Genomic DNA, 17,126 nt, shown 5'->3' with positions numbered 1-17,126 from the left:
CTCTTTCCGCCAATCTTTTTTCCCTTTTTTCCTCTCATAAACCTATTTTGTCACTTATCACCCATTTTTGCTGCTCTCTAACCCCTTTTCACTACTTTATCTGGTCATTTTTGCAGCACTTCTGCCAACCTTAACCCTTTTTAAAATATCTAATAATTATGATGGTAAATTTCTGTAAAAACAGATCAAATGTTAAGTCATTCTAAAACTATTTCAAAATTAATTGTTTTGCGTGGATTTAACAGCTGCAGACATTTAAAGCCAAAGGATACACTTTAAACCACAACATCTTCTTTTCCTCCTTTTCTGAATTTAATGATTTTTAGGGGGCTGGACAGGAAGCTTTGGGGGGCCTGATATGGCCCCCAGGCCGCCAGTTGATTATCAGCGATCTAGAGCAAGACCAGAAAAACGGCCCAAAGTGCCCTCTGATTTATACTTTGGGCAGGTTGGAGAGATTGACAGGTAAAAAGAGTGCACCTTGGTGCAGGTATAGTGAATCCTATTTTGAACAGAATTAGTTGGTATCTAGAGTTTATAGCACAACAGTTAATTTTTTAATGCCTCCTGCCAGTCCAATGGTAAATAATGAAGCGAAGCACCAATAAAGCCGTTGTAACCATAGCATTCATATGCTTAAAAAAAAACCGTCAGAGATCAAGATTTTTCTCCTTGTTGGAATCACACAAACTTCCGCTTTTTGACATTGTACATTTTATGACCCCAATCTGACTTTGCTACAGCCAAATAGTCCAGCATTTACCACACTATAATATTAATCTTTATGATCCAGCTCCTGTAAAACATGACTTTTAGTGTGTTTACTTTGTTAAAGTAGTTATTCGTAATGAGCACATGTTATGTTTACTCTGTTTGGCTTTCACTGTTACTCACTGCTCTGGCATGCAGTCATCTCTGCCTTCCATTTATCGTCTTAGGTGTGTCTGTCATCACCTTTTCAGTCAGAAAAATGATTTACTTTGGCCATGAAGTCAAAAATCATTTATCCGCTGTGATCTCTGTGCAGGTAGTGTGCATGCAGGGGGCGGGGGAGGAGGGGAGCTGTGCTCTGAGAAGGATGGGAGTGAAGTTACCAAACAGTCTCAGAGTATGTCATGGCTACCTTTGGAGGAGAGTGTGGGAGGAAAGTCAGGAGAACTAGTCAGGACATGGTAGCTCTCTACACCCAGGGTGTGACCTGGAGGCAGAATCTGATAGGATTTTTATTCAGTGTTGCACTGTTTACCTTGGCTCAAAATTTAAGTCCATTTTAAATGGCTGGTGTTTGTTATCCCTCCATGTAAGGTGGTGTTGACACACCTGTACTTATCCGCTCTTGTAGTTAACACCATAAACTGTTTCCCAGACACATATCCAATACATATACAAACACAGAGAGAAATCAATAAACCATTCAGCAGGTAGTGCTGGGCAATATGGAGGAAAATTCCTCTTACATTTTATTAGCTGAACTGCCATGCATGATGGCTGTGCATGGTGGTGGTTGTCACAGTACTGGATTTATAAACTTTAATATGATTGTAGTAAAAATCAAACCATATTGAAACCTGTTTGATACCACAGCAATAAGAATAGAAGTTGTGACATGAATATTGGAATTTTTTTTTGTTTTTATCAATCAAGACTAACTCCTACATATTGTCTAAATTGTACAAACAAATTTGCGTTGTTTTTATGAATTGAGGTTGTTCAAATTTTCTAAATTGCTATGTTTTGTGTTTCAAAACGATAAACCTTTTTCTAAATTGCACAAATAAGTTGGCAACATTTGAAACTGTTGGTAGAGCTAATAAAGAGCGAAAGGGGCCTTTGAATTGCCAAACATCATTAAAATTTTTGAATTTTGGTAGAGAAAATGAATCCGTATCGATACCAAGATCTGTTGAGTTAGTTATTTTATATTTCCAACCTGCGTATAAGAAATACTTGCAGTAAACTTACTAAAATAAGGCTCACTATCAATACCAACAAAGGGAAGAACACATTAGATTTTTTTTTAAATGACCTATTATTCTCAAAATAATTCTTCCGAATAATAATATTCCAGAAGAGGTATATGCAGTGTCTGTATGTCTCTGTTAGCAATGTTTTTATACATTTTCAAAAAATGTGGACATTTATGTGTCAGTAACCTTGCAAAGCAGATAGATACGCTCTTTCCTTGTTTTTCACTGGCAAATCCATCCAAAGCTCCCGTCTGAACCGTTTGGGCCCAGTTAGAAAGTGACAGGACCAATCAGCGTCAAGGGGCAGTACTTTCAGGCATGGCAGAGTCGTGATGTAAGCAAGCAGCGACAAGAGGCTGTTGCAACTGTGATTGAAGACATTAGCATGGATGCTGCTAAAGCGCCAGTTTGATCAGAACTTGACGACATTTCTTCGTTGAAAGAAGAACAAAGAACAGCAGTGAGTTGTTTTCTTTTCAGAATGACAAAAGTCGTGTACTAACATGTCTGTTCGCCATGATTTGTGGCGTTATACAGTTCTCTATGGAGTTTGCTCCTTCAGTAGGGGCACAGGTGTGCAAGCTGGTTAGCGGCTACATCACGTATTTTGTTGCTCTGATTGGCCCATAAAGATGTGACATACAGAACGTACATCCGAGTGTTTTTTTTCAAAGGCTCTGTCCTTTCCCAAATGCTGTGTATGAGAGGTTTTCCAGATGGATGTGCAAACAAATCCATCTGGTGTGCCAGGTTAGTGTGTCAGTGTATGCACAAGGCTTTAAAGCTGTCAGCAGGCAAGGATGTGAAGAAAAACATGCTGGGGTCAGAGACATCATTGCGTCTCCTCTATTCTCTATCTGCCTGTAACATCAGCACTTGCATTTTATAAGACACTAAAGTGAAAAAACATGTTAGCCAGCTGGTACATTACGCAGTTAGCAAGACAGAAGCTGTGAATGTGATGAGGTAGAAATGGAACTGACAAAATCTTCAACTGTCCCTCATATTGTGTGTACGTGTTTCTGTGTTTCTGTGTTTCTGTGTTTCTGTGTTCTTGACTGTAAAACAATCAGACGTAAACATCTTATTTCTCTACATCACCACTTTGTTTGACTCTAGCTGCACTTACTCTCTTTTGATCGCTCACCTCTACACATGCCCAGTGCATTCAGAAAGTCTTCAGGCGCCCTTCATATTGTGAGTGGTGAAGCCAACATTTCTAGCTAGACCAAGACTATACAATGAAGGAGAATACTTTGGAAAATGGTTGAACTTTTAGAGGAATGATTAGGTGAGTTGATGTAAACCATGACCATATTTATACCGTTAGCTCCCCTGGGACAGACAGTTATAGCAGAACAGCTGGTTGAAGATCAGGCAGATACTGAATGCCTGTTGGACATCTAACTTGAACGTATATCGATACATCCTTTAACCTACTTATGCAGTATTGCTCATCCCCAGCACAGATGTGAGCCTGCAGGTTTAGTTCACCCATATTTATCCAATACCCATCCATTCCCCCAGCCACCCACACACATGCCTTTGAAGCGCTGTAAGCCCGGCTTCAGAGGAACCCCCAACTGCGTGCTGTAATGCAGACAGGTTTGTCACAGGTAGCAGTTAAGGGCAGTTAAAGCGGGCTCACTCAGCGGGGACGGCCTGACTGTGAGAGTGGGATTACAGGGCAGTCAGCCCCATAAAGTTTCTCCTGTGGCTGCAGCTCTGCCTCTCACGCTACTCCACTCCACTTTAATGCACCCAAACTGAGTGGGCATTTGTTTTCACCAGGACTGGGCAATTTGTGGAGTTTTAAAGACGAATCAATATGTGGTGAGAGAGTCTCTTGCGCTTCAGCCCCTTCACGGGTGGAGGTCGGCGCTCACAGAAAGGACCAGTAGCAATCAAGGACCAGGTAAACCCAGTGAAGAAACTGGAGCACACGAATCACTTGACTGGACGCACACTGCATCTTCATCAGAGTCAAACAGTAATGGTGCAGTTTGAAAATGTTAAATACCCTCCTCAATACAGAGTTTCAACCCTGATTGGTTGTTTAGATTTGGACGTCAGGCCGCAGTGGACCAATACTGTGACTGCACTCATGTCGAGCCATCTATTCCAATCAGAAATATATGAACATAATTCACAACAAATATATACAATATATACAATATGTTAATTGGCTACTGCCTCTTTCTCCTTAAATACCTGGAACCATCATTTCACACTGGAGCTTTGCAAGATGGATGTGCTTGGTGTCAGACGTGTAATCTGGCCAATCCATCTGCTTTGCAAGGTTATTGAGGTGACCAGAGATATTTTTTAAATTTTAAATGGGACGTTGACAGAAAAAAAGGTTGATTAAAGGGGCTCTATGTAAGATTTTCGCTTTAAAACTTCCCACTTTTGAGTATATAACGGTGCACATTTTATCCCGATGTGAAAAATGAGGCTCTTTATGTCCTCCTTTTTTGCCTGTATAAGCCTGTGGAGTCGTTTCTCTGTGAAGAACTCGGGCCGAATTTTCCGTGAAATCTCAATGGAAGTGACGTCGCGTACTATGTAAGGCGCGCACCCCGTTGCTCTGTTTATACCTGACAACGGCATGTTGAATGGAGAAGGCTGCTTCCGAAAGTAAACGACCGACTAGCTCAGCCCAAACACCCACACAAACTCCTCAAAAACATAAAAAACTAAGACAGTTTTTATCTGCTGAAACCCGTCAAGCTAAAAGAGAGTGTGACCGACGCAGGAGGAAATGGTGGATAAATGTCGATGGATCATTTGAGAAATAGAGGGAGCTACGCTCGGCGCTCAGGATAAATACCGATCCAGAGATGGCCGTCTTTCTGTGGAAAAGGTAAAGCATCACTCTGGACCATGAAATACAATGTAGTGTTTTATGTTGTATAAACCATACGCTACATCACGTTAGCTTGCGTACAACGATGCTATCCAAACAACGAGAATGTCACGTTACTCATTTAGTGTTTTCCGGCTAATATTTCATCTTTTTCTCGCTTCCTGGCGCCGGACTCAACTTACTGAGTTTATGGTTTGATACTTAGTTTGGATACACGATGCCGGTAAATCACCTTGGTCTGCGTGTGTATCAGCTGATAAACTGGAGGCTCGTTCGTGAGCAAGGAGCTTGCCGTCGTGGACGAGCAACACAGTATTGTTGTAGTTCGCCTAATGGCCGGCGGTGTCACTACACTGATATTTTTCTAAATCTTGCATAGAGCCCCTTTAATGCTGCCACAGTTGATAGCTACTGCCATGGCGCCACAACGCTTCACCACTTTGAAGTAAACATCGGTGAATGGATAACATTGGAGGGATCTTGTAAGAAAAGCATGGTTTGGCAGGATATTTTTCTAGCAAATGGAAACAAAGATGTACCATAGAATCTGGTATATAAGCTGCAGTTTGTTTTTGAAATCTCCTAAAGGGGAAACACTTTAAACTGTCTTCCTGCATGATGGTTAAACTTCTGATTGGAAATGTTCTCCTTGTGCATTTTCTCTATGCTCTTATAGTACCAGTGATAATTTTGGGAGCTGTTTTTAATTTTAGTCTCAGTCTTAGTCTTTACATGAAATGTCTTTTAGTTTTCGTCACATTTTAGTCATTTCTACCCTTTTAAGTTTTACTCTAGTTTAGTCGACGAAAACTCAAAAACATTTTAGTCTAGTTTTATCCAAGAATTTATTTTCTTGCTTAAATCTGGTACAAAGTCATGGTAGTGTGTTCTATGCACACTGCTAAGCCCGGGGTCCCTGCTTTCTACAGCTGAGAGGCAGAATAGCTACAGCTGTATTGTTATTCGACAGATTTAACCACAGTGGAGAAATATCACAGATTTTGAAAGTCCAAAGAAAACTAATTTACTTTGTATACTGCTAATGTCAGGCATATTAGGCAGTAGGAGAAGAGTGGAGTTTTGTGGAGTTTTATCCCAGTAAGAGCCTTTAGACCCAGGCTATTCAATTGGAGGCCCTTGAGCCAGATCAGGCCCCCAAGGTCATTTTTAGTGGCCATTTAAAGATCCAGTTTGTAGAATTTCTGCCTCTAAATATCCATATTAAGTTAAAAAGTGACCATTCCTATATTATATAATTGTTTAATGAGGTCTTACAGTATCTCAGGTATTTCCTTAACTTCCACGGCCTCCTTCTCTGTACTGGTTCTGAGCCTTGCTCCTATAAGAAGGACTAACTGGTTGTACTGGCCAGGAAGTTAGGCTATACAGCGTAACAGATGGGTACAGTTTCTCTGTGGAATTTAGCGAGTATTTTGTTAAAAAGTGCCACAAAAGAATGTTGTCAAATGTATGCACTATCCAAATTTTTTCAGTGTTATATCCAGAAAGCCTCTTTTTTTTTGTCACTATTTTGGAGTTCAAGAGCACATGACTGGTAGACAAAGCCTGCTGGAAACCCCACCAATGTGGCTGGATTAAAACAACTCTGCAACAAAGAGTGGGCCAAAATTTCTCCACAGCAATCTGAAAGACTTACTGCCAGTTATCAGAAATGCTTGCAGTTGTTGCCACCAAGGGTGGAACAACCCAGTGTTAATTTCGTAGACTAAAACTATGACGAAAACTGTTCGTCGACAGCCTTTTTTTCCCATGACAAAAACTAGATTACGACTAACAAAAATAGATCTTTGACGACTAAAACTGACAAAAACTAAGTTTAGTTTTCATCAAGATGACTAAAACTAGAATAAAATGTAACATAGTTATGTCAGACACTCTAAATCCATGATATTTCTCCACTGTGGTTAAATCTGTCAAAAAACATTGAAGCTGTATCTCTACTGCCTCTCAGCTGTTAAAAGCAGGGACCCCAGGTTTGTCAGGGTGCATAGAACACACTACCATGATTTGGTACCAGATTTAGGCAAGAAAATAAATGCTTGGACCAAAAGTAAAGACTAAAATGTGAGAACTTTTTATGGACTAAAACTAGACTACAACAGCAAAGGATAGAAATGACTAAAATATGACTAAAATATGACTAAAACTAAAATGTTTTTAATTTACAGACTAAAACTTTAAAATTAAAATTAGCTGCCAAAATTAACACTGGAACAACCAGTTATTAAGGTTAGATGGTCATAACTTTTTCCCATAGGGAAAGGGAGGTTCCAATGTTCAGAAGCATTTCAGTTTGACAACTATTTAAAAAAAAAAAAAAAGGATAGGAAGGGGGTGAATACTTCATTAGCCATTGACTTGTTGTTGATCAAACCCAGTCATTTACTTCATCACTACTCTGCAGATCCATTTGATACTGTTTTCTGACTGATGCAGTGATCTCATGTTAAAGAAAAAGTGCTCAATCAAAGATGTTTTCTAAGGGTTTATTCGTTACTCTAAGCTAGATGCCAGTTTGAACATTTTTTAATCAAATCTGACCGGGATCGTCCCTTACTGAGACAACCATGTTTCTCCTTTACAGAAAAAATATAGAGACGTTGTTTTTGTTCTGTATTTCCAGGCCCTACAGATTCACGTATACACGTCGTTCCACTTCTGTCATTTTCTAGATAAATACAGGGTCATCATAGAAGCAGGAATACTGGTTGCACTCATACACGTCAGAACCAGTGCGAATCAAAAGGAGCGACAGTGTGTTGCAGAGATATATCCTCCCCCTGGGCTAGGTGTGAACAGGCTGACAGTGTAAGGTTTCTGAAAAGCCTGTCTCATATTGCCCATGACAGACTGAGGAGAGACAGACATCTCTAATGATGGAGATCACAGACCGAGCCTCCACACACACAAACACACACTTTCACACAGACATTTTCTCCAACTGTGTGAACAAGAGCACTATCAGTGTTTCAGCAGTGAAATATGCATGTAAAAATGATTAAGCTCCCTGCAGCTTTGCCAGGAAGAATGTAACCAGTGGAACATGACTCCGTACCATATCGGAGAATTTTCCCCTCTCAGGACATGAAACGGTATAGCGCCTCAAACAGGCCTGCACAGTTCATGTGCTCCAGTCCTATTAAAGGTCTTAAGTGAGTGTAATGACATTCTTGGTCTTTTCATTGTCCCATGTGAGGGAGGCGGCAGAGCAGTAAAGGTGGAGACTGTGACTGTGAGAAGAGAGCAGGCAGGCAGGAGCCATAAAAAGGGGAGGACAGACTATAGGCTTAGGGAGGGAAGCCCAGCAAACCTCAGGGTAGGTATTAAGTGTAGGGGTCGTCTGTTCTGCAAGGAGGTCAAACGCTAACCTGCTAATCCTCGCAGGCCTTTCAGAGCGACCCAAGCAGGGAGTGGAGGCTGGTTTTTCTGTGTGGATCTGTTTCAGTAGAAGACCTGTTTGTACATGTGATGTTTGTTATGATATTTACATCGCTGGAGGATGCACCTGAAAGAAATACTGGAGTAAAAGATCAGATATCAGACCAGAAAGTGACTTAGTACAAGTAAACACAGCTACACTTGTATTACCATACAGGAAACTGTGCAACCCTAATTAGAATATGCGCATAGTAATTTTTATTCTTAACACTACAGGTTAATAAACTCTGAGGACAACAACATCAAAACACCTCTAAAACATCCCGGATTTGAAAGGGCAGTGTGCGAAGCTTAGATCACCTGACTCTACTGAGTTAGACTAACACTGAGAGGATCAACACTGTCAGGTTACTCCAACACTGAAGACCATTTCACTCATAATGGAGTTAAAGTTACACTTTAGGAGTTAAACTGATTCTAAAATGTTTAATACTAAAATATTAACATTCCAGTTTTTACAGTGTAAGGCCAGCTACACACTAGGTTTTTAAAATCTTTACCAACTTTAAAACTGACAACAGACACAGATATGGATACTGATATTGGATTTTTCCTGATGTCTGATGTGCCAATATTTACATATTAATTTGAGCCGATATTGATGCTGATATTTAAAATGTGTTTTATACCTAAAACACACCTTATGGCTTGAGGATGAATAAAGAAAAAAACTTTAAAGTGGAAGGAATGAGGATGACCAATAAGAAGACTTCAGCTGATATAGGTCTGCTGGTCCAGCCTAGAAATGCGTTAACTTATTCCAACATCTGGCTGATATTTACCTCCGCCAAGGAGGTTATGTGATGGGGTGGGATTGTTTGTTAGTTTGTTAGCAACATAACTCAAAAATTCATGGATGAATTTTGATGAAATTTTCAGGAAATGTCAGAAATGGCATAAGGAAGAACTGATTAGATTTTGGGACTGATCCGTATCACTGTCTGGATCCAGGAATTTTTTAAAGGATTCTTTACTATTGGGAGATAGGGCTAATGGTGGAGGTCTGCACTGTTACCACTTTACACCAGGAGATGGCGGACATGAGTAACTTCAATCCCAGCAGCATGTTTTTGGTGTGTTTCTATTCAAAGTTTTGGAGTTTATAGAGTTTGAAAGACGCACGCCCGGTTGAGGAGACGAGTCGGAGCGTAGCAGAGAGAAAGACAGCCAATTGTAGCGAGAATACTCACAATGCTGGGAGGAATAGAGGAATAATCACCCTCTGCTATGACTTTCAGTTGTCCGGTGAGACCATGGGTGCTTCCACCATGACAGCCCACACGTAGTGAAGCCAGTGCTTTGCCTCACCATGTCTCCATCCCACCGGGGAGGGAGTAATCAGCAAATTAGATTTTGGGAACGATCCTGATCACCGTCTGGATCAAGGAATGTCTTTAAAGGATTCTTCACTATTTTGAGATAGGGCTAATGGCTCTCTGAGTGCTTTTCTAGTTACAGCTGCTATTAGGGTTGTTCTGATTCCGATACCAGTATTGGAAATATGTCTGGTACTACTTAAAATGCAGGTTTCAGTATCAGAGAGTACAAAAGTTTATGCATCGATCCGATACCATTTGGTCTAGCTTTATGTTTTGCCTCTTTTAGCATGCTAAATGTTAACGCTATGAACAGGAAAAAGTTCTTCTTTGCTGCCAGAAAGCACGTCATGCATGGGCTACTGTTTTTAGAGCAGCATAGAAGAACCAGAGGACACACTGCAGCAGAAAAGATTAGTGGCTGTGTGACAGTTTTTCTGTAAATTTGATTGTTAAAACGCCTTCCAGACCGGCACTGTCATTCATGACAAAAAGTGACACAGTTTATCAAAAGTTAAATAACTTTTGAACCATACATTGCTGCCTCCTACTTGTTTTTCCTCCTGAAACTAGCCATTGTGTTGTCCCATTGATGCTACTGATGCCTTTGAATCCCTTGTGGCAGCATTTTCAAAGAGCCTGGAACTTGTGTGACTTTTGGGGGCTTTAATGATTAAATCCACACCAGTAAACCTCATTTCAAATGACTTTTTATCCACTTTAATGGAATTACCATTATTTTTTACTGCTAGCCGGAATGCAAACCTTGCCACCGCCATATTTGTTTGGGTCTGTCAGTCAGTTGCAGGCTATTCCAGAGAGAGAGAGAGAGAGAGAGAGAGAGAGAGAGAGAGCTAGCCTGTGATGCAGCCCCCTGTATTATTATTGTAATATTTAGGAGTAAAACTCAATAATCAGCAGAAAAACAACTTTAGGGTCATGATACTGTACATTACGATTGGACTTGTTGAGCCATGATCTGACTTAAATATGGGTCTAAAGGAAAAAATGGTATCAGAACATCCCTAGCTGCTATATTGGTTTTAAATATCAGCTGAATTTTTTATATCTGCTTGTACCAGTGAATAACTTTTGAAGCTTTTATGTGCAGATGCTATATGGTGCGGCCTACTAGCTCCACGGCTAGGTCTGGAATGTTTTTGTGCAGCCAGGTCTCTGTAATTATCAAGATACAGTCGTCCATGCAGTGCTTAGAAATCTGCAGCCTTATGTCTTCCATCTTGTTGGCGAGGGTGTTGGCCTTTTTCAAGAGAGATGCTTGGTACGGTAGCCCAGCTCATTTGCCTAAAAGTCCTAAATTAAGAACAAAACAAAACAAAAAACCCAAATCCCATATCATTGGACCACCAAAATTCTTACAGTTTGATTTTTATTGATAAAGACATATACCAGCATAAATCTAAACATTTTGTTTATAAAATTCAGTGAAATAGAAATGGTTGAAAAAATTATGACAGTAGGGATTTTAAAGCTTAAACTCAAAAGACTTTAAGGTGCTAAAACACTGAAGTTTTGTAACACAGAGCCTGGTCTGGTTGTTTGAAGCAGAGTTAAGCTGGATATCCCGCAGTAAGACATGTATGTGCTGGAACATGTGCACATTCATGTTGTTGCACATGGAGAAAAGGTGTCAGGCAGGGTAGTGCTGATGTCTGGGCCAAGAATAGGCGGATGGAGTGTGGTGCTATGTGTGGGATGGTATGGGAGGGGGGGCTTCGGGTCTTGTATGAGGTGGTGTTTGAGCTGGTGCCAGTGTGAAATCACAGGGGCTTCCGCCAACAGACAGCAGTAAGAGCAGCGTAACAGCCTCAGCTGTTGGCACTTCAAATGAGCCATCAACAGCTTTTAACATTCCAAGGTCCTCGAGTGCAAGTGTTTGGATCTGAGTTATCTCTATGGGTTATTGTATTTACGTACGCATGCTGCTGTGTAGGGTGCACATGTGAGCGCACAGCACCCAGTGAACATGTCAGAGAGCTTATCCCATGTCTCCTGCCAACATAAATTCAAGCCTTTTCTTCAAATCTCAGCTGCAGAGGCCGATTTCCAACTGTCAACCCACAGCCCCCCCCCCCCCCCCCTCATTTTTTTACCCAGGCTACTTGAGACTTCATGATTAGCTCATAGTGATGTGATTTATTTATGTTTTTAGAGAGATGAACGGAGGGAACTTTTCCCACCAAACATCTTGGCTCCGGACAGGCAGAGTGGACATGTTAGACCTTAAAAGCCGAAGGGAAGGAGAGCTTGGGAGAGGCCTGCTGCATTCTCCCTGGTAGACTATGTGAGCACACCCACATTTCTCAGAGTAATTACAGATTGAAAATGAGCAGATAATAGGCTCTCTGTGCTTCAAGGAATACATTTTTGTCATCTGATAAGGAAGCTGGTGGTTTTGCTTTTGGACCACAGGAGTGTCACGGCTGTCCTCAAGAACGCCACGGCTTCTTAGTGACAGAGATGTCACAGAGATAGAGTCGTTTGGGTGCTGTTTTTTATTTCCTAAATTGATTCTGATAGCTCAATTTTCTGTCCAAGGACAAATCTGATTCACAGCGTGAGCTGAAAAATAGCTGAATATGACTGACCCTGCAGCGATGTGATGTGTCTGCTCTTATTTGTATTTGACTGACAATCAAACCTGATAAAAGACATCAGTAAATAAATCTTTTTGCTGAAAAGCATTGGATAGACATTGATTTTAAATGTGATGCTGCTTTGTAAAGTATTTTTATCAATCTTTATTGCTAGTTTAGGAGAGGAGGAGATCTCTGAGGAGAATTAGTCATGCCCTGAACCTCAGGTGATGAGCGTTGACCTGAAAACAAACAGAGCAGCTACAAACAAGTTAAGCTAACCTTAGTGGCAGCTCAGCTTGCAGCCCCTCTGGTCATGCTTTGGTTATAGAAGCTTAGGCTTTTAAAAGTGCTTAAGGCTTAGTCCACATGAAGGTTATCAAAAATAACCCTGTCCACACACCTCATACCTTAAAAACATCCTTATCCACATGAAAACACAACAATGAACAGTTAACATGCTGTAAAGAGCACACCATGTTTGCAGATGATGCACACTCATAGACAGCAATGGTGCTCTTTGCAGGTGAACATTTTCTCTTCTGTTGTATTTTCCAGGTTGTCCCACCAGCCTGAGCTGGGTCTCGTCCAAACCATTGACATTGGCTGCGGGGTTTGTGTCTTCATAGTGTTGTATGAAGCAGCCGTGACCACTGCGGTCCATTCAGGTAGTCTCACAACAGCAACACAGTGATCAGGCTTTTACTCTGAAAAACACACCAGAAGAGTAGTGTATCATCAGACTAAACTCTCCTGCCTCACAGAGGTTTAAACCTGTTACAAATAACAAACTGGTCATGGGCTCATTTGACTTAGGAAGTAACCTCTGTTGCTGAAAAATGATGCCAATATGGAAGTACAACAATCTGCATTTTGCATATCAACTTGGTTGGCTACAAAAGCCCCAGGAGTCTCACCAACACCGATATTAAGATGACCTATGAGGACAGCAGAAATAATACCTCATGTCTTCATTGGTACACACTGTAAGGGGATTAACCTGGCATGCCAGATGGATTTGCTTCGCATCCATCTAGAAAACCTTCCATATACAGTGTTTGGGAAAGGGCAGAGGTTTTAAAAAAAGACTTGGAGGGTGATTGGATGAACGTTCTGTCTGTCACATTTTTATTGGCCAAACAGAGCAACAAAACACGTGACGTAGCCGCTATCGAGTAGTAAACTCCATAGAGAACTGCATAACACGAACCATGGCGACTTTAGACATGTCAGAACACGACTTTTGTTGTTTTGAAAAGACAACAACTCACTGCTGTTTTTTGTTCTTCTTTCAACAAAGAAATGTCATCAATTTCTGATTAAACTGGCGCTTTAGCAACATCCACGCTAAGCTCTTCTGTCATATCTTCACCAGCCTCTTGTTGCTGCTTGCTTACGCCACGGCTCTACCATCAGAAAGTACTGTCCCTCGTTGCTGACTGGTCCTGTCACTTTCTAACTGGGTTCAGACGGGAGCTTTGCAAGATGGATTCGCCAGTGAGAAATGCAGAGACAGGCGTATCCATCTGCTTTGCAAGGTTAAGGAGGGGTTATACTTTTATAACTATTAGGTCAGGATGTATAAATGCTGATTTAGCAACTCCCTACACTCTCTTTGCCCCTGTTCTACTCTGGCCTCCTGATGGCCATCATCCAGGCCTGTGTCAGGCCCATGCCTCATCTTTCCAGGTATCTCTCAGCTGTATGTCAGAGTCCTGAAGAGAAGACATGTGTCAGGCACTGACTCAAACTGACTGCCTCAGGTTGATGAGTTGAAACCTCTCCAGCACCAGTCAGCCTATGTTTGCTACACAGGGCTTTCCTCCTAGTCCAGCCAGAGTTGCCCCACCACTTTCATTTTACGCAAGATAAACGTGGCAAAAAAATGGCAATACAGAATTCAAGAGGCAAAAAAATGGCACATCAAAATTGGTGAAATGGGATTTAAAAATGAGAAAGTATTTTAAACTTGCAAAAATGGGCATTACAGATAGTGTAGTGTGGTTAAAATCTGGTTAAAATGGGCACAAATGGGTGTAAAAACTGGTAGAAAAGGAGTTAATAATGGCAATAATGGGCCGACAGAGGCAAGAATGGGTGGAAAGTGGCCAGAATTGTCTAGAATTGGTGAAAAAAAAGGCAGAAAAATATGGTGGGAAGGGTTTAAAATGGACAAAAATTGGTTTAGAGCAGCAAAAATGTCTCAAAACTGGTGGGGAAAAAGTGATGAAAATGGGTTCAAATTTGGCAACATTGGTGTAAAGTGGAAAAACTGCATGAAAAAGGGGCAAAAATGGATCCAAATTGTGCAGAAATTGCTGAAAAGTGGCAAATACTAGTAACAAAATTGGGTGGGAAAAATCATTGAAAAAATACTCATAGTTTTTTAGGGCATCTGGCGACCCACTCTAAGTGTATCACAACCCCCAATGGGGTCCCAACCCTCAGGTTGAGCACCTTTGGCATAACTGCCTGATTAATGATCATAATGGGTTGTTCCCTGCACTGTAGCTCATACTAGGGATATAGAAGCAATAATATCATTATAGTATTGCTTTTTCTCACCATCCCTGGGTATTTTACATTATGATGGAGACGTCTTTTTGTTTATTGCATGAGACAAGGAAAACTTTCAGAAATCCCTGTAATGAGTACATATGTAAAACCAAAGCCTCATACTTCAATCTTAGCTGGCTCTGCACTGTAATAATTCGCTTCATCAGCAGATGAATGACCTAAAATCAGTCTTTTTCACTGCTACAAACATTTGTTAACACCAGCAGCCATAGTACATCTGTAGTTGCATCTTTGCAAACCGAGCTGCGTGCAAGAAAGAGACGGTTGCTCTGCAGGTATTGTTTTGCTAAGAAGAACTGGTTTCTTCTGAGGAAGACTGTTGTATACTAAGGTATCAGATTAGTGCTTAGACTGCCTTATTTGTGGATACCAAATCCTAAAGTTGATGCAGTGCTGACTCATTTCTTATACTAGTACATCTATTCCTCCTGGACGACACAACATGAAATTCCTGATAGTTTGAAATCAGACTAGATTTTATTTACTTGTACTTTGGGTTCTTTGCAGCATTAATTCCCATTTCTCTCGGTCTTGTATTGTTTTACCTCCAGGGGTGTTGATTTTGTGGTCCATAATGTATATATTTGTGTGGAAGTGTATAGTGTAAACTGAGAGGACCCATTTCACACGGATTTGGCTAACATACCGTTTCAAACTGCCAGAGCACATTACCAGATGTCTCACGCCCACTGTTAGTATTGATCCATGCAGATCGATCTCTTCATGCGCGGCAGAGCTCCGGCCCGGCCCGGCCTGCTGGTTCAGAGTCTTCCACCCAGTTAAACGAGTCAGAGGAGCCCTGGCAGGGTGGTACCCTGGGTTTGTTGCACCCCGTGGCAGAGCCGGTTCCTTCTTCCTCTGCCTGCACAGGTGCCAGGGCTTAGAGGGAGGGAACACCTGCCAGCCTGTTTCCCCATGGCCACGGCAGGCTGGAGAGGCATTTTCCCAGGCTCCCCAGATGAATGGTCACTAATAGCCGTGGGAGAGGGCTTTGCGAGTGCTGCACAGTGTACCACTGACTCCTCTTGGCAGCCCTGTGAAGGGGGCTTAAGGCAGCCTGGCCACGGCCACTGCGGGAAAAGCACAAGTGTTGCTGGATAGCTTTACTGTTTGAGAATGTGTTTACGAATGACCATCTCCCTCCCAATGAAGAATGTGGAGGATGTGTAGGGACGAATTTTTGCACTGCCTTGTCATGCATTGAGCTTTGTTTGGATTCTCTGACTCTTTCTTGGCCAATAGATTAAAAGTTTTTTCAAATTTGTGTGAAATTATTCAGGAAAATGTGACTGAGATGAGTTGGATGTCTACTTTAGGGAGATTTATACATGCCAGCCTCTTAACTATCTTGAAAAGAACTATTTAAGACATTTTTGGCATACAGTCAGCACCAGAATTACTAGTCCATTAAAGTATTCATAATTTTTATTCATTCAGACCTGAAATCTCAGTCAAATTCCACGTCTTAATTGTAACACAGGTGCCCACCACTAGTAGTCGCTGTAGCCCCTGCAATAATGATCTACTACCTGGGAATGCACATGCAATAATAAGTGGCTATCATTACCCTGATTTACAATGATGTCTAGGCAAAACAGGAGAAATCAAAAGATAATTCAAGAAAACGATAAATGCTGCAGAATAGTTTTCTCCTGCCTCATCTTAACTTGATGAATGCTTGTAAACTGGAAACGTGCACATTTCTTCTAATTATCCTCTTATGCCTATAGAAGGGAGTGAGACTGCAGGGCAGTGTGCAAACACAGAAGGCACAGGCGTGAAAGGAGAAAGGAAGATATCAGTAATGTTCTAATAGAATTAAACTAGGGCTGGAAAATTAATTGAAAATTAGATTAAATCGCAATACTGCCTGCTACAATTTTCACATCGCAAAAGGTGCAATATTTATTTGACTTGAAATTTGTTTCAGAATACCAGTTTTATTTATTATTTTACAACAGAGATGTTATGCATGACATATCATGTGATCATTCAGGTGCCATTTTTTTAGAATAGTCTACAAAAAATTCTACCCTCTTCATTTTTTTACTTTTTTCTTATTTAATATATGAATGACATAAACGCTTCAATGCAATAATTTATATCCAATTTGCATTACGAGTCAAAATCATCAGAATTAGACACTTTTAAGAATTCTTCAGCTCTTGTTTAGGAATAAACGAAATTTAAGGAATAATCGCATATCAAATTGTAAGTGCAACATAGGGTAAAAAAAAAAAAACCACACAATTAGGTTATTTTCCAAAACTGTTCAGCTCTAATACTTAAGTTGATAAATGCTTGTAAACTGGAAGCACATGCACATTTCTTCTAATTAGTGCAG

At 40.9% G+C, this 17,126-nt stretch overlaps 1 protein-coding gene across 1 annotated transcript in view; it reads left to right on the top strand.

The window, feature by feature from the left end:
* The window catches only part of LOC121510839 (SLX4 interacting protein), a 113,140-nt gene that overhangs the window by 30,817 nt on the left and 65,197 nt on the right, over positions 1 to 17,126 (top strand). The window lies entirely within an intron of this gene.

Source organism: Cheilinus undulatus, linkage group 6 (genome assembly GCF_018320785.1).
Source record: "Cheilinus undulatus linkage group 6, ASM1832078v1, whole genome shotgun sequence".
In the NCBI taxonomy this organism is placed as follows: domain Eukaryota; kingdom Metazoa; phylum Chordata; class Actinopteri; order Labriformes; family Labridae; genus Cheilinus; species Cheilinus undulatus.
The sequence above is the reverse complement of the archived record's forward strand: the minus strand, read 5'-3'. Positions and strand labels throughout refer to the sequence as shown.